At 44.9% G+C, this 25097-nt stretch overlaps 1 long non-coding RNA gene across 2 annotated transcripts; it reads left to right on the forward strand.

Moving 5' to 3' along the window:
- The first annotated feature begins 303 nt into the window (after positions 1-303).
- LOC140849034 (uncharacterized) lies at positions 304-23789 on the forward strand. 2 transcript variants are annotated; one of them, XR_012130483.1, is made up of 3 exons: positions 304-566; positions 7964-8086; positions 16469-23789. It is a non-coding gene; the product is annotated as an uncharacterized lncRNA (long non-coding RNA). The 2 variants fall into 2 exon arrangements; XR_012130484.1 differs by lacking the exon at positions 7964-8086 and adding an exon at positions 13189-13238.
- Positions 23790-25097: the final 1308 nt, after the last annotated feature.

Consider the following 25097-nt stretch of genomic DNA (forward strand, 5'->3'; position numbering starts at 1 on the left):
GGATGTGCAGGTATCTGAGCCTGTGTTGGGAGCCGGGGCTATGTCCCTTCCCCCACGTCTGAACACAGCATGGGAAAGCACAAGCTTGAGAGCAACCGGTGCAGTCCTTGGAAGTTATCTGCTCACAAAAACATATCTTGTCCTTGAAAATGGGCCAAGACTCCTCACTCTGAAAATAGGGAGACCTTGAGGATGTGTGAAAACACCTCCCCGCCGGCGCCACCTAAGGTCCAATTATCTCCTGACCCACCCCTTACTTGCTACTTGTATAAATTGAGCCTGTAAACAATAAACTTCGCCAGCTTGGTCAGACATCCTGTCTTGCTGGTCATTCTTTGTGTCTCTTGCTTGTCTCATTTCTGCAGGCGTCTCCGGCACACTCCACGTTCGTCCTGTGGGCCGGGACAACTGGCGCCCAACGTGGGGCCCTGGGACTCCTGCTGAAACATCTGCTCGGAAGCCCTGGCCAGGCATTCTTCTGAGTCATCACACAGGTATTGACCTGATGTGGACTCTGCGTTGAGGATCACTGCGGATCACCCGTCCGTAATACAGATCCCGGAGAGGTGAGTAGACGTATCACCCAAGCAAGCATCTTAAAAACCTCTTGTGAGTTCTCACTGATCCCCTCCCTCTAGTTTGCTGCCGCGATTTATTCCTTGTTTTGTCCTCTGGTTGTTCCTCTCTGAAAACCTTGTGCTTACTTTGGGCTAATGGTCGTTCACCTCCAGGGCCTGCACAAGGGACTCTGACTACAGAGTCCCTGCCCTAGAGGGTCCGAGCAAGCGGATTATACTTGCCGACTGTCCTACGTAAGCAAGGGCTCGCCTGAGCTGATGAGAGTGCCTCCAGTAGTTCAGAACATTGGCGTGGTTGCGGCTGCATTAGTATAATTCCAAGTTACCTAGAGTTGAACTCCCAGCCGTCCTAATGGGCAACTCACTGAACTCCCACGAGGTATTTCTTAGCGGACTCAGGGAGTCCCTCAGGACACGAGGAGTAAGGGTTAAAAGAAAAGATCTTAGACAATTTTTTTCCTTTATTCATGAGACTTGCCCCTGGTTTCCCCTCGAAGGCACTATCAATCATAAATGTTGGAAAAGAGTCTGGTGATCGTATAGAAAAACCAGCTAAAGCCCAGAAATACCACCGCCTTAACCTTAAACACTTAAAAGACTTAAAAACAGCTGTTACCAATTATGGCCCCACAGCTCCTTTCACATTAGCCTTAATTGAAAGCCTGAGTGACCGGTGGTTGACTCCTAATGACTGGCTTTCCCTAGCTCGAGCCGCCTTGTCAGGAGGAGAGTATGTTTTATGGTGCACTGACTTTGTAGAAAACTGCCGTGAGATTGCGCAGCACAACAGTGAAAGTAAAACTTCACGCGCATGGACAAAAGATAAACTGCTTGGGCGAAGCCCCTATGAAACAAATGAAGCCCAAGCAGCCTTCCCCCCAGGCCTTTTAGCTCAAGTCCAAAATGCAGCCCTTAAAGCCTGGCAGCGCCTCCCTCCTAAAGGCTCCGCTACTACCTCCCTAGCAAAAATCCCGCTCCCAACAAGCCTGCTTTCAATTTTTTTGCTGTCTACCCAGTTGTGGGGTTGCAGGATCATACGGTAATTTTATTTTTGATTTTTAAAATAATTTTAAAATTTCTTTCTAATCCATTCTTCCCAGTTATTAGGCATATTGTCATTTTGTATTAATTAGAGTTCTCCAGAGAAACAGACTCCATAGGAGATGGATCTATTTGCCTACTTACTTACCTACCCACTTCCCCCTACCTTACCTTCCTGTCTATCTATGTGTGTATTTATCTCCCAGGAGACAGAAAGAAAGAGATTTATTATAAGGAACTGGCTCACACAATTACAGAGGCTGACAAGTCCCCAGAGATACAGTCAGCAAGCTGGAAACTTAGGAGATCCAGTATTTCGGTTTAATCTGAGGGTAGGAAAAACCTAATACCCAGGCAGTCAGGTAAGAGGAATTCTCTCTTATCTGTAAGTAACAGCGTCAGCCTTTTTTGTTCTAGTCATGCCTTCTGTTGATTGGATGAGGTGCACATTAGGAAGTCTAACCTCACCCAAAAGCACCCTCACAGAAAGACCTAGAATGATGTTGGACCAAATGTTGGTGCACCCTGTGCACCATGTTTTGAGGAAGGCAGTATGATATCCATTGTACCCCTGAGGAAACTTAGGAAGAACATTTAAGTGGTATACGCATGGTCATGTGGCCAGAAATTGGCACAGCTGGGATTTGAACTCATCTAAGTTAGACCAGCATTTCTTGCTGTTGGCCTCTGTACCATGCTGAATGCATTAAAATATGTGTTAGCCCCTTCCTCCTATGATGAGCATGAAATTAGCATTTCAACATGAAGAATAGCATGGTCTCAAACAGCATTGTAGATGGGTGTGTGTTTCTATTTGTTTTATGAGGATTAAGTTGGAAAAATAAAATTAAGACAAGAAAGGAGCATGAACCTTTAAAGATCTTATGTAGACAGATTGCTTTGTTACCCTCCAATATGGTTTTACCACTCTTCTACCAGCCATAAATGGCACCACTTATTTTATTATGCCCTCATCAGTATTGAGTACCTGATATTTAAACATGTCATCCACAATTTAATAGGTTAATATGATCTGAAGTTTTGCCCTTTGAATTATTAGTGAAGTTAAACATTTTCTTCCCAGTCATTGGGCAAATGTAGTGCCCATCAGTGACCTGATTTTTCTTTGTTTTCTCAATTGCTTCTGAGCTTTTGGCAGGGACCTGTGTGCAGTGATGCAGTGGATGTCAGTAGATGACAGTAGATGACAAAGTAGACATAGAAGGCAATTTCTGGTGACAGTGCCCTCAGGATGAACCCAGGTGCCCAGAGCACCTTCATAATGATAGTCTATCACTTGCTGGGGAATAGTTCACTAGACCTGGGGGTTTATGGAGGCAGTCATAGGTTAGCGTTTTCTGGACCACAGCTACTCAGATGGGGGTCTCAGCACCACCTGAGAGCATGTTAAAAACACAAACCCGGTAGAATAAGAGTCTCCCAGAAACTCAGCAGAAAAGAAAAGAAAGAAACAAACTCCTGGCAAATGCTGTGTCATGAATGAAGTGCAAAAACATGACCCTAAGTGAAAGAAGCCAGACTCAAGACACCACATGTTGTGTGATTCCATTTATATGCAATGCCCAGAAAAGGCAAATTTATAGACCGAAAGTAGATTTGTGGTTAAGTGGGGCTGGGGTGGGAATGGGAATTAATTGTTAACAGGCATGAGGATGCTTACTAAGGGGATGAAAATATTCTAAAACTGATTCATACTGCCATTCAGGAAAGTTACTAAAAATCATTGAATTGTATGCTTGAAGTGGGTGAATGTTTATAATATGTAAAATATACCTCAATAAGGCTGCTTAAAAAAAAACCTCAAACAAGCTCTCCCGGTGATTCTGATTCTCACTTTAACTTAGATGCAGTGACTTCGATGCACAGACCTAAACGTGTTTCCCAAGCCTGTCTGTAGGGAAGCCTCATCTGGAGCGTTTGGTGAACACAAAACCAAAACCAGAACAGATTCCTAACCCCCAACCTGAACCTACTGAATTAGAAATCCCACTGGGTGGGCACGGACGGGTGTAGTGACTCTCGTCATGTACTGGACATTGTTGGGAAGCACTGAAGAGAACTTAAAACATGGCCATGCAGTGTAACCCTGGCTTTAAAAAATACAGATGCCCACAGAGGTTCTAATTTAATTATTTGGGCCATGGGGAGTTTAATGCTGCCAGGTGATTCTAATGTGCAGCCATGTCGAGGACCCCTGCTGATGGTCATTACGTCAGCTTTGTGACTGCCAGTCTTAGGACACAATGCTTGGGGCTAATCCTCAATCTAGGATGGTTGATTGAATTCCAGCCCTCACATCCATGTTTCAGGAAGTAGGGTGGAGGAAAAGGAGATAAAAGACAGACATATCCTCTTACTTTCAAGACGTAGTTGCTAACTGCCCTCTTACATGTTCACCAGATAGAACTTAGTCACGTGGCCAAGCAGGAAAACGGAAAGTTAAGGAAGGTCGTCATTTAGTTGGGTAGCTGAAGGCTACATTTTCTTGCTGTTCTCATTCAATGATGCATTTTTGAAATCTTTTCAAGTCCTCAGACAGCTTTAACTTATTTCTATAATGGACTACATAGTATTCCATGGTGTGGATGCACCACAGTTTACTCAGCCATTTCTCTGTTGATGGATATTTACTTTTATTTCCAGTACATTGTACTTAGAACAATACTGAAGTAAACAAATGCCCTAGTTTCATGTTCTATGTACTTATGATTTTATGTCTGTAGGTTTATGCCCTGAATTGAAATGGCTGGGTTGGAGGATATGTGTTATTAAATTTACTTGATGTTGGATATTATTTTACACAAACACTACAGCCTTCACATTTCCACCAGCGATTCATGAAAATATCCTTCTCAGTTTATCCCCACTGGCAGCACTACATTAATTTGATGTCAGGAACCTTATAGTACAGTCCAATATTTGGTTGCCTCCTCCTCCTCCCTTTTGTTCCTCTTCTTTTTATGGCTTTTTCTGGGTATTTATTCTTTCATACAGTATTGAAATTTGTAGAGATGACAAACTTATCAAGGTAATAGAATAAAGAATCCAGACATCAATCCCAAAATATTTGAGTTCAATCAGTGGAATAAAGAAAGGTTATATAAATGGGATTGGTTATGTACCTGGGAAGAAAATAATGGATGCCCATAACAGACTATCTTAGTTTCCCTGGGCCACCATAACAAAACACCACGTCCTAGGAGGCTTAAACTACAGAAATTTGTTTTCTAAAGTTCTGGAGTCCAAAAAAGTTCAAGACCAAGGTTCTGGGAAGGTTTGGTTTCTGCTGGGGATTCTCTTTCTGGCTTATAGATGACCACTTTCTCACTGTCCTCCCACATGGTGGAGAGAGAGTGATCATGCCTCTTGTGTCGCTTCTTATAAGGGCACCAATCCTATGGAGTCAGGGCCCCACTCTTAAGATCTTATATAACCTTAACTACTTCCACATAGGCCCTGTTTTCAAATATAGTCAAATCAGGTATTGGGGCTTCAGCATATGAATTTGGAAAGGACACAGTTCAGACCATAGAACATACTGTGAGGACAAATAAATTCCACATACATAAAAGATTTAAATATATGTATAAAAATGAATAAAAGCCATACAAAATGTCCAGGAAACTGCATGTACAATATGAGACCTTGAGAACTTGCTAACCATAGTGATAGGCCCAGAAGCCTTAAAACGTAGACACATTTGTCTATATAAAAATTTTAAACTCAGTATGATAAAAGATACCATAAATAAAATCAATGGACAGAATCAATAAATAAGAAATCTGAAACATTTAATATTGCTAATAGATCAAGATGTGATATCTATAAAACAAAAATTTGCTTACAATTTGAAAAGAAAAAAGATAATATAATAGGAAAATGGCTTTGAAAGGGCAGTTCAATACTTTTCTCTCTTATTGAAGTCTGCCTTACATGCAGTGAAAATTTCAATGAATGTTTACAAATGTATATGAGTGTATAGCTGCCATACTGATTAAACTACAGGAGACCACCAACACTTCAGAAGAGTCCTTCCTACCTTTTCCTAGTCAGTATCTTCACCCCAGAGGTAACTTTTGTTCTGAATTCTATCGCCATAGATTACTTTGGTCTGTTCTTGAAAATCTATGAATGGGATCATACAGTATATACCTATATCCATAGGGTCCAACCAAAAGATGGTAACTACTGGGTTCTTTGGCTTGATCTAAAACCTGTGAGATTCATTCATGTTGTTGTATGTTTGGAGAGTTTGTTCCTTTTTTATTGCTGTGCAGTAGTTCATGCTAAATATACAAAATATCACTTTTCCTATTGTTGGACATTTTGATCATTTCTAGGATGTGGATATTATGAATACATTTTTATAAAAATTTGTACGTGGTGGACAGCTGCACTCATTTCTTACACACATATGTAGGAGTGGAATTTCTTGGTCACTCACAACCCAGAAGCTCTACACTCTTGCTAAAATCTGGAATTATCTTTTCGGTTTTAGCTATTCTGGCTGGTGTTGGCTAGTGTCCCATTGCAATTTTAATGTGTCTTTCCCTGATATTGAACAACTTTACATGGGCTTATTGGCCATTTGGATATTCTCATTTGTTAAGTGCCTATTCAAATTTTTAGATTCTTTTAAGTTTTCAAAAAATTTATTTTCTGGATATGAGTCCTTGTTATATTCAGAATGTCTTCTAGTCTACAGCTTGCCTATTTACTTTCTTGATCATGTCTTTTGACAAATGGAAGTTGTTAATTTAAAAGAAGTACAAATTATTTTTGTTTTTCATTTATAGTTAGTATTTTCTGTGTCTTGATTAAGAAAATTTTGCATTCCCCGTCATAAAAATATTCTCCTATGTTTTTGTCTAGAAATTTTGTTTTTCCCTTTAATATTTAGAGTATGAACCACCTCAAATTAATTTTTAATGTGAGATAGGAGTCAAGGTCTTTTTTTTTTTCAAATGAATATCCAATTGCTTCAGAACATGTATTAAAAAGACCATCCTTCCCCCATTGGGTTGCACTGGGTCTCATGCCTTAAATTAAGCTTCAATGTATGTGAAGATTTATTTCTGAATTTCTATTGACTTCCATTGCTTTATTTATCTATCATTGAGTCAATACCATATAGTTGTAATTAATGTAACTTAATAGGAAGTATAGAAATGTCATAGTTGAAGTTCTCCAAACATTTGTTCTTCAAGATTTTCTTGACTACAATACATTCTTCCATTTTCATATAAACTTTAGAATTAGCTTGTCACTTTACACATACATGCACATCCACACACACCCCTTCTAGTGTTTTAGTGGGAATTACATTGATCTATAGATCAATTTGAGGGAAATTAATACCTTTATTATAGTAAGTTTTCTAAATTATAAATATAGACTATTTATTTAAATACTCCAATTTCAGAAATGTTTTGTAGTTTCAGTATGGGAGTGTTACATTTCTAGGATTTGATGTTTTAATGCCATTGTAAATGAATGTTTTCATTTTTTAATTGTTTGCTGTGGAATCTAGAAATACTCTTGATTCTCATACACTGATCTTGTACTCATTGACTTTATCAAATTCCCTTAATTCTAATAATGTCCTTGTAAGATCTTTTGGATTTTCTACCTATGCAATTGTGTGAATAATTTTCTACGAATAGAGATAATTTTACTGCTTCTTTTCCAGTCTTTTGCCTTTTATTTATATTTTCTTGCCCTATTGCTCTGGTTAAGGCTTTCAGTGCATTTGAATAAAAGTAATGATAGAGGGAATTTTTGTCTTGTTCCTAGTGTCACTTTTTACCATTGAGTATGTTGGCATTAGGTATTTTTTAAGTATCTTTTGTTATATTAAAAAGCTTTTTTGCAATTCCCAGTTACTGAGTTTGTCCTTATTTTAAGGAAAACTATTTTAAGGAAAATAAGAAAAGACCATGAATGGATATTGAATTTTATCAAATGTTTTCTTCACCTTCTGAGATAATCATCTAAGTTTTGTCTTTTCTCTGTTTATGATGAATTATATGACTGATTTTTAAGTATAAAATCAACTTTGCTTTCTGGCATAAATCCTATAGCATGATTTTTTTGTTCTTTTAAATTATTATTTTTTGTTAATGCTATGCATGATAAAAATGTGTTCAGAAAGATTGACATGCAATTTTTTATAATGTTTCTTGCAATGTTTATTTCTTCAGTGTGCTCATGGAGTAAATCAAAATAGCTGCTAAATTGTTTGCTAATATTCTATTTTGGATTGTTGCTTCTGTGTTCAGAAGGATATTGACCTAAGCTTTGTTTCTTAATAACATTATTGTCAGGTTTTAGGACAAGATTATACTGAATTCATAATGGAAATTAGATACTGTTCTCTGGAAGAATTTCAAAAATGTTTATTTCCCAACTGTCTGACGGAATCTCCCAGGGAAGCCATTCCATTATAGGTTTGTTCACATTTTCTATTTCTTCTACTAAGAGTTCTTGTAAATTTTGATTTTTAAGAAACTTATCCATTTCATCTATTTAAAAAACCAATTGGCATAAAGTTGGTCTAGTATACTTTCCTTTAAATTCAGCAAATTCTATAGTGATGTATTTTTTTATTCCTAGTATTTGTAGTTTATATTTGCTCTTTGTCTTGTTACACTTCTATTTATGAATCAACTTTTGGCTGTGTTAATTCTCTATTCTATTTCTCTATCCTCTTGTAGTTTTTTTCTCCCTCTAGTTCTGTTTCTTTTAACTTTCTTTGGGTTTAATTTGGTAGCGTTTTTTTTTCAAGTTTATTGCACAAGAAGCTTAGATAATTTTCAACTTTTCTTTATTTCACATATGCACAGAAATATATACTTTCACTTCAGGTCCTGCTTTAACTTCATTTCTCAAATTTGGATATTGGTATCAAGATATTTAGTATTCAGATAAAGCAATCTTCTAAATTCCATTTTGATTTCTATTCTGCACATAGCTTATTTAGAGGTGTGTCATCGAATTTCCAATCATTTGGGGATTTTCTGGCTATCTTTCTGTTACTGAGTTTTAATTTAATTCTACAGTTGTCAGAGTATGCACATTACATTATTTCCTTCCTTGGAAGATTTTTTGAGACTTGGTATACAGTCCAGAGTATAGCCTGTTTTGATAAATGTTACACATGTACTTTGAGCAGGTACACATTTGTCATCGTTGGATTATTCAGTTTGGCCAGATTGGTCAGATTTGGTCATATTGTTATGATCATCTATAGCCTCACTATTTTTTTCTGATTGTTCTATGGTTTACTGAGATATGTGTATTTAAATTTCCAATCTTTATTGTCTATTTGTCTCTCTCTCCCATTGGCTTTTTCTACTTTAAGTTTATATATATTAAAGGTATATTAATAAGTACTTTCAACTTGAAGATAGCTGTATAATCCAGTTGAATTCACCCTCATTATTATATGTTTCTCTTTTTCATGCACAGTAACTCTTTCCTTAAAGTGACCTTTCTTTGATATATACATAGCCACACCTTCATTCTTTTGCTTAGTGTTTGTGTATTGTATGACATTTATTTTCTATCATTTCACTTTTACTTTCAACCTGTCCTTTATGTTTAAAATGCATTTCTTGTAGTCAGCATATAGGCAGGTTTCTTTTTTTTTTCTTTTTACTCTAGTCTGAAATCTTTTAACTTCAGTTACACCAGTAGCTGCAGCTACTGATGTAATTGAGCATAAGTTTACCAAATTTGCCATCTTGCCATTTTTTTATGTGTCCTTTCTGTTCTTTGTTCTATTATTCCTTGTTTGCTACCTTTGGTATTTATCATGTATTAGTCCATTTTATCTCCTTCAATTTTTTTGTCCTATCTTTCAATGTCATTTTTTGTGGTTATCCCAGAAATTATAAAATGCATTCTAAGCTTGTTGTAGTCTACCTAAAATTAATACTTTTATCACATCCAGATCACTGCTACATCTTTACCATAGTTATACTCCACTTACCTCTTTCCTGCTTTTTTGGGGGTTTTTTTTGGCTATTACTGTCATATATTTCCCTCCACATATGTTATACTTTTCAGAAGGCATTGTTATTACTGTTGCTTTTAACCATCAATATATTTCTTAAATTGACCTATATACTTACCTTCTCCAATTCTGTTCATTCCTTCATGAACTTTCATGCAACCGTCTGGGGTAATTTTCCTTCCTTGCAAAAAGCTTCATATTTTTTGGAGTGTGAATCTGCTGGTCATCGATTTTTCTCAGTGTGTGTTTGTCTGGCAGTGTGTTTAAATTGCCCTTCATTTTCCAAGGGTGACTTTTCTGAGTAGAGTGCTACTCTGGCAATTGTTTCCTTCAGAGCTTTCAAGGGGCCATGCTTTTGTTTCTGGCATTCCTGGTATCTGTTGATAAGTGAGTTGTCTCTCTCATTTTTGTTTCTCTGGAGGCAATTTCTCCTTTTTGTTTGGAATTTATAGATTTTCACTTCAACACTGATGTTTAGTGTGAAGTTTCTAAGACTTGAAGTGAGTGAGGACCCCAGAGCAGCAGGGTTGTTTTCTGGCACGGTGCCTGCATCCTCACGAGTGATGGAGTGAGCTACACCATCTCACGATCTCTGCAGTTCTACAATCAGTGAGTCTTTGGCTCAGCAGGGTGTTGCAAGGCTCTCTGGACTGAAGTCTGAGCCCTTTCCTTAACTCCACCTATGACCTGGGGCAATTCAGTTCCCCCTCTGAATCCCGGGTCTCTTGTCTGCGATCACAAAGAGGTAGGCTGTGGCTGCCAGTGTGCGGGCTCTAACCTTGTGTAGTCTGAGGTCAGGGTCATTAGGGTCATCAAACTGACAAGGGGCTTTGCAGCACTGGACCAGAGACCATGGATTCTGGATTCTGATCCTGAAATTTAATAACTAGAAGTTAATAATGATGATGGTGGTGCCAGCTATTCATTGGACATTTGTGATGTTCTAACCTCTGTGTTATGTACTTTGCCTACACTAAATCTTCAAAAGGAACCTCAGAGTTGCTTTTATTATTTCCATGGGATAGCTGCAATAATGGATCCACAAGGAAGCTGAGTAGCTTACCCCAGGCCACAGAGTGAGAAAGAGGAGGAGCAGAGAGCAGAACCTGGGGAGTCTGGCCCCAGGGTCCCTGCTGCCCCTTCTGCCTTCACTGACATGTCACCATTTCAGGCTGAGCTGCCATTTCATAAGAGAATCATTACAATGGATTGATGGTACAGTCCTTTGACTTTTTAAAGCACTTTAAAATTATGTTCACCTGCTCAAGTCATCTTAGTATTGGTGTTATTACCTTGATTTTGAAGCTGAGAAAACAGGATTGAAAAAATTAAGTGACTGTGCCGAGATTCACAAATTGGTTAGTAGCAGAGATATCATTTAAATGGGTGCTCCTGATGCAGAGTCCTGAGATTGTTCCACGGCCTGGTAACTCACTCTGCAGAAGGAGAAATACTCATCTCCCTATGGGCGGCTTCATATGTGAGAATGTGAGAAAGAGTTTTGGAAGGTGTGGAATGACCTACAAACAGGTGTCCCTATGGCTTCAAGTTCAAAAGCAGGACCCCATCCTCCCTGTACAAAGATCTGTCCACAGCGCTCCTTAACGAGTGGGCCGTGGGGCTGCAGATGGGAAATGACGCAGGCAGCCCGTCTTCCCCTCCAGCATTTCGGCTGCTTCAGGATCCAACACCCCATATGTCCCCATGGTGGGGCAGACCTCACAAGTTAGTTCTGCAGCAGGCCAGGCTGGAGCAAGCCTGGCAGCCATGTGACTAGAGGGGCCCCTGTCACCACTGGCAGGAAGGGGGAAAGTCAGACAGGACAAGTGGATTATCAGAGAAAAGTTGTATTAGGAAAGAAGAAAAATGATCTGTCTCAGTTTCCCTGGAGAATTGTTTTGTCCACCTGGCATGGCTTGGTAGCAGGAGGAGGGGCTGATCACCAAGGTGCCAGGCAGGCTGGTAACTATTTCCTCCTACAAAAACTTCAGGGTGGCACTTGAGGTTGGCAACTGCACAAAATAGATACCAGAAATGATTGCCCCTAGTTTTTAGGGGTTCACAGAATCCCATGACCTATGAGGTTTCACACTACTGACATTGAATCCTCAGCAGCTCTAGTCTGCCTTGACCCTAATACTTTAATCTGGTCTCCCCACCCGCATCCTATTACTCACCCAACCTGTAAGGTGGAGCTAAGAACACAAGCCATCTCCCTTGGGAACAGTCGTGTCTAGAGGGAGCACTCCACTTCACCAAAGATCACCCTAGAACCTTTCTTCCCTCCTGCCCTGCTCCAGGTCTGTTCTAATTTGCATCTGAGTTTTGACCCAGCCCCTTATCTTTACACCTGTTGATGTCGGCTTGCTTGGACTGGCTAACCATGAGCAGGAAGGGCTTTACTTTGAACTTGCCAATTCAGCTGTTTTTCTCTCCCAGTTCCTCTGATAAGACACCTCTGTCTGGCTGTCATTCCTTGTCACCCAGCACATTCTACTTGACTGCCACCTGCCTAGGTCTCTTCTCCTCGGCCCCTCTTAGGCCCTAGGCTCTTCCACAGACTTAGGGGGTGTTAAATACAAAGTTAACTGACCTTACCCCAGTGACTTACCCCCGGCCACAGAGCAAGGAGGGGAAGGAAGAATTTGCCTGGAATTAGAGTTGAGGGTAGTAACACCAATACTGACAGTACTACGGCCACTGCCAGTGGATACTGAGCACTCACGTGCTAGCCTAAGCACATTTTATGTGGTGGGTCTATGTTTATCACACTTTACTGATAACGAACCAGAGATAAAGAAGTTAAGAAATTTTCCAGGTCAAAAGGTAGTCAGCACTCCACGCAGCTGGAGAGAGAAATGTGGTGACACAGGCTTCCTTGTTTGGGGCCCATCTTGATCCAAAGGCAGGAGGGAAGAGTCGTAGTAAATCTCTAAGTAGTGAATCAGGAAGGAGAAGGGATGTTTCAAATAATGGAGAATCTGACTCAAGCTGACTTACTGGCACTCATCAGGAAAACCAGATAGAGCATGTTTCAGGGTTCGCTTCAGGGAGGGGCTCACAATGGATGTGGGGACACAGCGCCATTTCCCCCCCAGCTCTCTTCAATCTGCTCTGCTTTGTAGTTTGGCTTTGATCTCAGATTGACTCCTCATGTTACCCACACAGATGCTGTCAGATCCTGGGGCTGCTTAGTTCATTGCGGACATTTGGCAGCAGGGAGATGACTTTTCATCCACCAGCTGCTGAATAAAAATCTTGAACCACATGCACTTTGGACAACATAGGTCCTGTCTCCTCAAGGGAATGCCCTGGGCTGGTTGGCACAGGCCTCGGAGAAGGTACTGCTCTGGCCCAGGAGCAAGGGAATGTGGATTGAGATGACTGCAGTTTGAGTCTGCAACTCCTGGATTTTGTGATTAATGAGCCCTTTCAGCTCTGGCATCATAACTACCTCCACAGAACGGTAAAAGGTGAATCTGTGCAAGATACAGCTACTTCCTATTACCTGGAGCCATCTTGTCATCTTTGCAGGTGCAGTTCCTGGGGGGTGACTATGATCCATCCACCTTCTCCCATGAGAGGTAGGGAGAGGAATGGAGACAACCGGCGAGTGGGAGGGAATGGGCTGGAGGCTCCATCTGTAGTCACTCACCCAGTCTTGAAAAGGTGTAGCTGGGGATGCAGCTGAGGTCTTACCCTGCTTGGTTTCTTGGGGGCTGAGGTCCAGTGAAGGTAGTCCAGGGTCACTGACATGCAGCAGGGACTCAGAATGGGTCGACAGAGCACCGCAGCACCCCAGGAGGAGCCCAACCTCCACTTCTGCTGCAGCCCCCTCCTCCTGCTGGCCCCTGGGCCAGCCTCAGATCACGACAACCTGAACCAAGGGGTGGGCTTCCATCCCAGTGGGGAAAATACAGGCAAGCAAAGGCTGGGGTGTGACTTAGTCTCAAGCTGGTATCTTTTAAAGGCTGGGGCCTCTCCTCTCTGTTCTGCGCTTCTGCTTCCTACAGGCCCCCTCTTTCTGATCAGTTATTGGTTTTGAAACCATTGCCTGACATTGACCTCAACGTTGATCTGATCTGATTTTGCCTTTTAGTTCACTTTGATTTAGCTCCTTGAGGCTCATCCTCGGTTTCTGAATTCTGATCCTCGGCTGTTTTCACTACTTAGAGCTACCCACAGGGATAATAATGACAGTAGTCCCCATTTATTGAGTTCTTACTCTGTGTGTTGGGTTTTACAGACCATAGTCTAACCAAATGGCAAGGTTGGTTGTTGTTATTTCCGTTTGACCTATGAGGAAACACAGGCTTAAGATGGTTCAGTAACTTGCCTAAGGTCTCTCAGTTTGTTAAGTGGCAGTGTTAGGGATCAAAGTCATTCCTGACTCTAGTGCCGTTTATCTTTCACAATATCCACTATATCTCACAGAGCAAATGATGAACAAATAGCCCCCAACTCCATTCCCTAGAGTTCTCCCTTCCATCTGGGTCTCTTTCTGGCTGGCTCCTCCTGTGGCACCATGCCAAGCCCCCAAGGGCCACAGCTACCCTTTCAACTGTTGAGCTCAACCTTAACAAACTCCCTTTTCCTCCATCCCTTCAACATAACTGAAACAGGCTGGTATTTTCAGAAAGATTTTGGCTGAACACTAAGGGAAACTGAAAGGATGTAACTGTGGCAAATACAGGCAGCATAAAAATAGCCAACTTCCCAGATACACATTTCTGGCTCTTAGATTCACAGTGGAAAGAGCACAAAGCTTGCTGCTCAAACCTAATGCTGAGGAAGCTGTCTTCTTCCCCACAAGAAGCTGCTACAAAGTCCATTTCGCTGGAGCCCAGCTGTGTTCACACCTATGGTGCGGGCTGAGAGTCAAGGGTCCGATGCTGGGGCGGACGTGGGTCTCCCTGCATGAGCTCATCTGGTCGCAGGACCTTGATTAGCACCCGTATAGCGAAGCCTCTGGCTCAGACTTCTTGTCGCGAAACCTACCAGACATCCCTCTCTGCTTGGCTTCCCCATGGGAGCCCCTCTGTGCGGAAACCCGTCATCTGTCTTCCCATCAAACTCCTTCTTCTTGTCCTGTAAATGGCACTGCCAGCTACCCAGTAGGGCAAGAGAGATACCAGGAGGGAAATTGTTCCTGGCTATTCCAGTTCCAGGTCCAAATGGTTATTAAGTGCCATCATCAGGTTTTTCCCCCAAATCTCTTCATTTCTTCCCATCACCTCCATTACTGCCCGCCTTCAAACACCTTTATCTCTTACCTGGTCTACTGTCTCAGCCTCCCTCCTAACTAGTTTCATTACCTTCAGTTTTACTTCCTTTAACCTGTTCCCCATGCGAGGGATAGAACTTTTTAAACATAAATTGGATGATGCCATTTTTTCCACTAAAACCTTCCAGGAGGTCTCCAGTGTCTCAGAATAAAATTCCAAACATAAACTGACCGCGCTTATGCCTCCAGGCTTACTCAGAACCCCCTGCACTTCCTGTACTTGGTAACTTGTACCTGGTCCCTCTCCTGTCATTCTGAACCACGTTGGTTTCCTCTGATGTGCTGCCCTGACATCAGGGCTTTGCCCACGTTCTTCTCTTACACGGCAGACCCCTGTCTCACGATCTCTTGCATACTTGCACCTACGAGTCCTAAGATGTAATTGACTCCAGATGTCTTCCATATCACATGAAATTGGTGCTAAGTGCCTGTCCCATGGATACTAACTTAATACTTATCACTTATAACATCTTCTAGCTTTTATACATTCCTGCCCAATAGCAGGAGAGTGTGGGGAAAGTGACAGTGTCCTCTGATTCACTGTTAGATCATCATTTATTATCACAGTGTCTTGAACAGATTGGGCAGCACTCAAAAAAATACCTGACAAATGGATGAATCGAGTGGGTGTGTGAATGAAAGTGGGGTGTCCAGAGCTTTGGAGGGCAAGACTGTGATTAAACATTGGTGCAGAAAACAAAAGACAGATTCATATAACGAACACCGCCAGAATATCTCATCTGTATCAGGCTGTGTGCTGGGCAATATGGACCCAAGAGACAAAGACAGAGTTCTTTTCTAATCAGCAGGACCTTGATGGCAAACTACTGGGCTCTTGTTACATTTTCACTAACCTTATAGCAGGCCTAACTCTGTACTCTGAGCAGGCTCCTGGGGGCCTTGCCGGACCCAGTTTACTGCATAAATTAACTTTTAAAAGAAAAATGATCAGTTCTGTTCTTTCCTCTTCTCTCTGTTCCCTTCGTTTTCCTTGCCTTTTATCTTCTCTCCTCTCCTATTTAAATGAAACCCCGTGCCATGCCTGTGTTTTAGTCCACTTTCCCCTCATTTGTTTGATTCATTTGTGATGCTCCAATCTCCTATTGTGTGATTTACTAAAGAATGTGTTGGTGGGACCAGGGCTGATGCATTTCTAAGGTGGCGTGTTGGCCTCCTCACTGACTACCCAGGATGCTCTGTGACTGACATGCTCCCAGTGGAGTGTCCACCAGGAGGGGGATTGGTGAGCCAAGCCACTGAAGATCTGGGAAGGGGTTAGTGTTAATTCCTCCCCGACACAGCCTTGTGATGTCTCTCAGTCAATAGGAGTTTATGCAGAAAAGGTTTAAATACAGTAAATGCCTCTCCTCATCACCTGCTAATCCCACCTCCCTATTCCCCCTGTGTGCCCTAGTATGGGGGCCTTGGGGTGCACCTGCTGACGCACACCAGCCCTCAAAGGCCTTCTTTTCTGCTCCTGGGCCTGTCAGAAGGGTCCTGAGCAGCAAGGCCTTCCGCTGTTGTTTCCAGGCAAATGGGACTCTGGGAGAGGAGAGCAGAGGCTGCTGCGTGGTCTGTGAGGTTGCTGGGTGAAGGGTCCCCACCAGTAAGATGGCAAACTTCCGGCTTCTCTTCGGGGTCCTCAGTTCCCGCCGGTGCCACCTGAAGCCCAATCACCTCTCGCCCCCCTCCCAATCCCAGCACCTAGCCAACAGCCACCAGCCCCGTAGAAGTGACACGTCAATCAATTCATGCCCCCTCCTATATAACCCAGCACCTTTCCCTAATAAAGTGGAACTCTCCGGTGAATTGCTGCTATGTGTCGCTCCTTTCCTTTCATTGGTGCCGAAACCCGGGAGACGGGACACCCCAACTGGGCCCCGTCTTCCCCCGACACCAGCAGCAGCTTGCCCTCGTCCTCTTTTTCCGGCGCTGGCTCATCACACTCACCACTCCTCTCTGGCCTTTAGGTAAGTTTTCCCCCCGGAGTGGGCCACTCTTCCCCGAGCTATCGCAGTGCCATTGACCATGATCGTCCGGCAAGGCCCTGACGCTCGGGGATGAGGAGGGAACTCTCCCCGCCTCAGGCCTTCACGGCTGCGGCGGACCCTCAGGCCCCTCCCCAAACAGCCATAAATCCCCGCCTCAAGAATTTACGGCTGAAGCGGACGCTCAGGCCCCTCCTCCGACAGTCATAAATCCCCACCTCAGGCCTTCACGGCTGCGGCTGACTCTCAGGCACCCCCCTCCAACAGCCATAAACGAGGTGACTCCTTTGTGGATGAGAACGCTCCCTTTCCCCCCCTCCTCCTTCTGCTCCGTCCGCCAAAAACGCCTAGCGCTAGGTACCTCGTGACTCTGGCACTCTGCCTTCTTAGGGAAGTCTGGGTGACGACCCACACTTCCCAAGAAATTCCGACTCGTATACGAGTTTCCGCAGACCACCAAGGATCATCGGGGATGCCCTTTGTCTCCTTGTGGTCTGCTTCCAGTCCGAGGATCTCCGTTCGTCTTCCTCGTTTGTCCTTTAGCCATGGGAGCCTCCTCATCCCTCCCTGAAAGTTCACCTCTTGAATGCCTGCTTAAGCATCTGGCTACCCTCTCCCTGATGCCTGATATAAAATCAAAACTTCTCCGTAAATATTGCTCCCAAGATTGGCCGACATACCCCCTAGACAATAAAAACCAATGGCCTGCAGGGGGAACTCTTGATCCTAACATCACTCGCGATCTTTTTAACTACTGCCAGCGCCTGAAAAAATGGAAGGAGATTCCCTATATCGAAGCTTTCCGCCTCCTCCTCTCCCCACCCCCTCCCAAGTTCTCCTAGCCTGCAAGCCGCCGCCCCCACAGAAGCCTCCCCTTCACTCCCTTCCCCTTCTTTTCCTACAACAGCCCTTCTCCCTTCCTCCCCAACCATCTCCTCCCCCATCTCACCTCCTCCACCTTCATTCCCTGCAGATTAAGCCTGAGCCTTTCAGCCCCCCTTTAACTAGGTCCCAGGGGCCTCCTCCGTCTTTGCCCTCATCACCTGTTTCTCCCCTGTTAGGGACCGCCTTTGTCTTCCCACATGTTTGTAGAGAGAATGGGAAAGCACCTCCCCCCATGTCTGAACGCAGCATGGGAAAGCACAAGCTAGAGAACAACCGGTGCAGTCCTTAGAAGTTATCTGTCCACAAAATCATATCTTGCCAAGACTCCTCACTCTGAAAATAGGGAGACCTTGAAGATGTGTAGAAACACCGCCCCTGCTTCTAGCTATGCCCTTCCCCCACTTGCCGATGTGGCAGGAATAGAAAACAACGCATACCATAAGCAATTAACTGGAGCCCTGCTGTAGCTCAGTAGAGCATGGGACTCTTAACCTCAGAGTCATGAGTTCAAGCCCAACTAAAGCAATAGAGGCAAGCAGCTGGGCTGCTAGCTGGCGACATGTGGGTCCGATTCTATCTTTCTTTATTTTCTTTGCCCCCCTTCTGCACTTCAGGACCTGCTCGACTAGGCACGGCTAGACCGCGTCACACCCCCACAGACTGAGCCAGAACCCTTCAGTCCCCCTCAGACTCAGTCCCGAGAGCCTCCCAAAATTATCGCCCCCCTCCGGGAGGTAGATGAATCCGAAGGCATCGTGCGGGTTCACGTCCCTTTCTCCTTAAGAGATTTAGCCTAACTAGAGAAATGCCTAAGTTCCTTTTCCACTGATCCCATGACATACATCAGGGAGTTTCAACAGACCCTCCAGTCTTACAGCCTCACACATCATGACATTTTCATGCTCCTGGCCAATACTCTCCTCCCTGAAGAGCGTAGACGAGTTTAGGACTTCGCCCAAATGCAGGCTACTGAAACCCACAGGACTGACCCCACCTATCCCCCTGGCCCCACTGCTGTCCCCGAACAAGACCCACACTGAAATTATAACACCGCCATGAGTCTCCGCTCTCGAGATATTTTTGCCTCCTGCTTAATAGCAGGTCTGAAAAAGGACAGCTTGTAAAGTAGTCAATTTTCAAAAGCTCCAAGACATAATTCAAAAGAGAGATGAAATCCCCTCCGAGTTCTTAGACAGACTCACTCAAGCCCTATTACAGTATACCAGCCTGGACCCAGAAACACCTGAAGGAAGACATGTCCTTATGACATACTTCCTAGCTCAAGGCTACCCCGACATTAAAGCTAAACTCAAAAAGTTAGAACAGGGCCCCGCTACCCCACAGACTGAGATCCTAACAGTGGCCTTTAAAGTCTTCCATAAGCGGGAGGAGGAGAAAGAATGCCATAAACAAAAGGCTGATCAGGTCAATTTACAGATGTTGGCCCAGCTGATAAAACCACAACCTGGGCACCCCTCTACAAACAAGCCCCCCCAAGAGCTTGTTTCAAGTGCAGAAAAGAAGGACTTGTTTCAAGTGCAGAAAAGAGGGACATTGGTCAAGGGCGTGCCCCTCCCCCAGATCTCCTACCACCCCATGCCCCAGATGCCACAAAAAGGGCCACTGGGGGTCTGATTGCCCAACCACCCGAAGGGGAGGCTGGACGAACAACCCCCATCCTAAGCCCGCCGTAGTGGGGCTGGCAGAAGAAGATTGATGGGGCCCAGGGGCTTCTCGCCCTACCATTTCCATCACCAAACAGGAGCCCAGGGTTACTTTAACAGTAGACGGTCACCCCATCTCCTTCCTCCTAGATACAGGAGCCACCTTCTCAGTCTTGTGAGAATACTGGGGCCCTACCACGCCAGCCATTACTCCTATAGTCAGAGTAGGAGGTAAACAGATTTTCCCATTAAACCCCCCACCCACCCTTTTATGCACAATCCAAGACAATCCCATACCTTTCTCCCACTCCTTCCTGGTTATGCCCCAGTGTCCCATCCCTTTACTAGGACGAGACATCCTTTCCCTCCTCCACGTTTCCATAACTATATCCACTCCCACAGCCCCCAGTACTCCCTTTCTGATGGCCCTCATAGCCGACGACCCCCCTCTACCCAATGAAAGCTCCGGTTCTGCCCTCATACACCCTGTAAATCCCAAAGTTTGGGACATTACAAGCCCCTCCGTGGCCCTATGTCCCCCTGCCTCTATCAAATTATGTGACCCCTCTCAGTATATCTGTCAGGCCCAATACCCCCTAACCACTTCAGCCCTCATAGGCCTCCAACCCATCATTCAAGCAGACCCACTCACTCCCCATTTAATACCCCCATATTAGCTGTTAAAAAAACCAACGGATCTTTCCGCCTTGTCCAAGACCTTCGCCTCATCAACATAGCCATTGTCCCTATCCATCCCTTAGTTCCAAATCCATACAGCCTCAGCATCCCACTTCTCAGTCCTAGATCTCAAAGACATACCCCCATATTAGCTGTTAAAAAAACCAACGGATCTTTCCGCCTTGTCCAAGACCTTCGCCTCATCAACATAGCCATTGTCCCTATCCATCCCTTAGTTCCAAATCCATACAGCCTCAGCATCCCACTTCTCAGTCCTAGATCTCAAAGACCCATTTTTCTATCCCTCTAGACCCCTGCTCCCAAGATTTTTTCATCTTCACCTGGACGGACCCATACACAAGACATTCTAAACAACTCACTTGGTCAGTTTTGCCACAAAGCTTCCGAGATAGTCCCCATATTTTTAGACAGGTCCTAGCTCAGGACCTCAAACAGTTTCATCATGATCACTCTAAGTCCACCTTATAATACATAGACAATCTTCTACTCTGCAGTCTCTCGTGGGAACAGTCTCAACTTGACACTGCCTCCCTACTTAACCTTCTAGCTTCCAGAAGTTACCGAGTATCCCCTGTCAAAGCTCAAATCTCTTCCCCTCCTGTCACTTACCTCAGATTCCTTCTATCTCAACAAAGAAAGTCCATTACCTTAGACAGAAAATGGCTCCTCTCTGACCTGCCCATTCCCAAAACCAAGACAGAAATCCTTTCCTTTCTAGGCCCTTTCTAAGCCTGGCTAGATATTTTAAAACGTAGATCCCTAACTTCTCCCTGCTCCCTGTTGGCAAGACCCCTATACGACCTCAGCAAGAGCCCCCCCTAAAAAACCATTATCCTCCTCACCCCGACACTCCTTCATTAAGCTCTGTCAAGCCCTTGTGGAAGCCCCAGCTCTCCATCTTCCTGATTTGTCGAAGCCCTTCTCATTATACATTCATGAGAGGTCCAGTCACTCTCTAAGAGTCCTAGGCCAATATTATAGCCCATTCTTTGCCCCAGTAGCTTATCTCTCCAAGCAATTAGACCCCACAGTTCAGGGATGGGCCCCCTGCCTATGAGCATTAGCCGCTAGACAGCTCTTGCAGAAAGAAGCTCATAAAGAGTCCTAGGCCAATATTATGGCCCATCCTTTGCCCCAGTAGCTTATCTCTCCAAGCAATTAGACCCCACAGTTCAGGGATGGGCCCCCTGCCTACGAGCATTAGCCGCTAGACAGCCCTTGCAGAAAGAAGCTCATAAACTGACATTCAGAGCGCCCCTTACCATTCTGTCCCCACGTCACCTAAAAGATCTCTTAACCTACAAAAGTTTACAGACTCTCCCTCCCTCCAGACTCCTGACCTTACTGTCCTCTTTCCTCCAAAATCCCGTTCACCCCCTTTGCCATCCATACCCGAATCATGACTTTTTCCTCCTTTACTGCTCTCTCGCTTTTTTCCCTCATTCCTATTGTCTTCCCCACCACCCCAGCCTCCTTTGTATGGCGATTCAAAGTCAGACAGACTTACACACAGCATCAAACAAAAGTTACTGCCCTCATTGCCACACCAGACTGCCCTCTGAAAAGCTGCTCTGAGACTTTATACCTCCACTTTCCTCCCTCCACTGAAGTGTTCACTAGCAGCTACCCTTATTCTCCCTACCTCTGCTTCCTCTATGACCAAAAACAAGCCTATTGCAGGTGATGGCCAGATACCTACAGGAGATGTCCCTACTAGTCTTGTGCCATTCACTACATGGGTAACTTCCAGTACCCACAGTATTACTCCTCCAACCGTTTCATGAAATATCCCAATGGCTCATTCTCCTTATCAATCCCAGATCCCTGGGACTCTCGATGGGCTGCCAGAGTCACAGCCTCAGTTTACTACGGGGGGTCCTCGACCCCCCACAGTACCCTTCATATCTCTCGAAAGTATGTTCCCTCTCATTCCCAGATCTCTCAAGTTGCATCAGATAGCAGACATTCCGAAAAAGTCATTATCCAAACTCTTGATAGTGCCTCTTCATCTTCTTATCCCCACCCCTCTTCCCATTTCTCCTACTCTTCATTACAGCTCATTCAGGACACCACCATCTTTCTCAACCACACCCTTAACACAGCCAATTGTTTCTTGTGCGCATCACTACAGCGCCCACTGCTGGCCGCCGTGCCCCTTACTATTTCCAACTACTCCTTCCATGCAGAAAGACAACCCCTCTGCCCCCTGGCAGACATACCCCTATGGGAACCAGAATACGCAGATAATCTCACCATCCACCACTGTGTAGGCCCAACTCCACCCCCCTCCAGCGCACTTCACTGCCTCTCTATCTACACCCCTACCTCCGGCTCTAAGACTTTTACGCAACCGGGACACTTCTTTTAGTGTAATAGCAGTCTTTTCAACTCACTGCCTCTCAACTCCGGTACACCCTGCATTCTCGTCACCCTAATCCCACAGTTAACACTTTACAGCATGGCAGAATTCCTTGAGCTCCAACCTCCCTTGCCCTCGCGCACAAAAAGAGCTGCTTTCCTTCCCATCATGGTCAGTAGCTCTTTGATCACCTCAGCCATTGGGGCAGGGTTTTCGGGAGAAGCCTTGGGTCACTCTCTATAGGCAGTTAGAGATCTCAACGCCAAACTTGAGGGAGCCCTGACATCCACTGCCGATTCTCTAGCCTCTCTCCAAAGACAGGTCACTTCGCTAGCTAAAGTCACCCTTCAAAACCGGCGGGCCCTAGATCTGCTTACAGCCGAGAAGGGCGGCACCTGCGTCTTCCTCTGGGAAGAGTGCTGCTATTACATCAATGAATCTGGCATTGTAGAAACTGACATTACCAAACTCACCGACCTTGCCTCCAGTCTCCACTCTGCTTCCAATTCCAACCCATTCTCGTCAATACTAACAAACCCCCTCCTCACCTGGCTCTAGCCCATTGCAGGCCCCATAATAATCATTCTTCTCGCCTGTCTCTTCTTACCCTGTATAATAAAGTTCATCAAATCCCAAGTCGGAAAAATCTATAATCAAGCTTTCAACCAGCTTTTACTCAGGAACTACCAGCTTCTGGCCACAGAAGATCCCTCACCCTCACGTGACCTCCTCACCACACACTGAGATGGACCCCTCTCTCCACTGGAAACTGTTCCTGGAAACAATAGCCGCAGACGCCTGGCTCCTGACACCCATATCCTCTTGGCCAACCTATGGTTACAGGGAACCTTCATTGATTTCCAAACCTGAAGAAGTCCACATCTACTCGTCCTTACTGCGGGGAGTCGTATCAACCCTTTCCTCCCAATCCTCAAGCCCTCACTCCCTTCTCCGCCCCTGTTCAGCAGGAAGCAGCCAGAGAGAAAGCAACGTCCACAAACCCATAGAGGAGAAAGGGGGGAATGAAGGGTCCCCACCAGTAAGATGGCAAACTTCCGGCTTCTCTTCGGGGGTCCTCAGTTCCCGCCAGCGCCACCTGAAGCCCAATCACCTCTCGCTCCCCTCCCAATCCCAGCACCTAGCCAACAGCCACCAGCCCCGTAGAAGTGACACCTCAATCAATTCATGCCCCCTCCTATATAACCCAGCACCTTTCCCTAATAAAGCAGAACTCTCCGGTGAATTGCTGCTATGTGTCGCTCCTTTCCTTTCACTGGGGGTCGAGGTGAGAGAAGGGCGGGCGTGCAGAGGCAAGACCGGGAGACAAAAAGCAGGGTCTCAGCGTCTGTCACTCCTCCGTGCAGCACCCTCCGTGGTGAGACAGCCAGACTAGGGCAGCCCCTGGGAGCCTCGCCTCTGGGTGTTTGGACCCTGTGCGATGCCCCCTTCAGTGTGGATGGGCCCCATCACGTGCTTTTAACCAATAAATATCTCAAGGTGATACGTCAAGCTGATTTTAACCTATAAATATGTCAGTGTTAACCACTCCTCTGATAACATTACTGATGCAGGCGCGGGGTGGGGGTCGGGGGGCAGATTTCTTGTTCGAGGACTTGAGCAAGGTACGAGATTGACAGAGACGGTTTTCTTCAGGATAAGACAAAGTACGGAACTGCCCACAGGTGCAGGGAGGGGCAAGGCTGCGCTTGGGGGCTCTTGTCTAGGGTTTCATGCCTGTTGCAGTGGGAGCTGTTAGTTTCCTATAGTTTCAGCCAGAATGCTAGTTACGTTTTAACCGATCTCAATTGTAAACAAATGGGCGGAAGTAACTATGGTCAGCAAGCTGCTCCATATCACTGGGTCCCGGTGGGGGGTACATTATTACATTGTTTCAACTCAAGCACCCTGTTTTTTTCTCTACATTCCTGAAGCCTCAGTAAGAGTTTGTCCTTTTCCAGGGCCCGCACTGTACTCTAACCGGGCAGGGGTTAGTCCCTGCCTCCTGCCTGTGTCATTATGGTAGCTAAGGCTTGTGGTGCTGGCCGATTTGCTCGGACTCTGTCTCTTTCTTCTTTCTCTCTTTCCCACCTCTCTGCGTCTGGCTTTGAAGAAGCCAGCCACCCTGAATCTTGCAACTTGCTAGGAACAGGATGCCAACGGTAATCTGCATGAACTGCTAAGAACTCTAGCCTTAGTGAGGACCCAGCTCCGACCCACACCTTGATTGTAGCTTGCGGCCCTAGAGGGGAGTGCGGACACTGTGAGATAATAAAGGTGTGCTGTTTCAGGCCACCGCGTGTGTCATACTTTGCTCTGCGTTGATAAGAAATCAATAGCGATAGAAAGCGAGCAGAGTGGTCCCTTTTCCTTCTTACCCTGATCATCAGTGGATGATTTTATCTTCTTCTGTCATCAGAAAGGTCTCAGGAAAAAGATAGTAAACCCATTCATACTAACATGAACTTGACTAATCACAGCTCAAGGTGCTACTTTCCCCACAGAGGTTCCCATACACAGATGAACCTAAATTGCTGCAGTACCTGCTAAAACGTCTATTAGATATA

Source organism: Manis javanica, chromosome 4 (assembly GCF_040802235.1).
Source record: "Manis javanica isolate MJ-LG chromosome 4, MJ_LKY, whole genome shotgun sequence".
NCBI classification, from domain to species: Eukaryota; Metazoa; Chordata; class Mammalia; order Pholidota; family Manidae; genus Manis; species Manis javanica.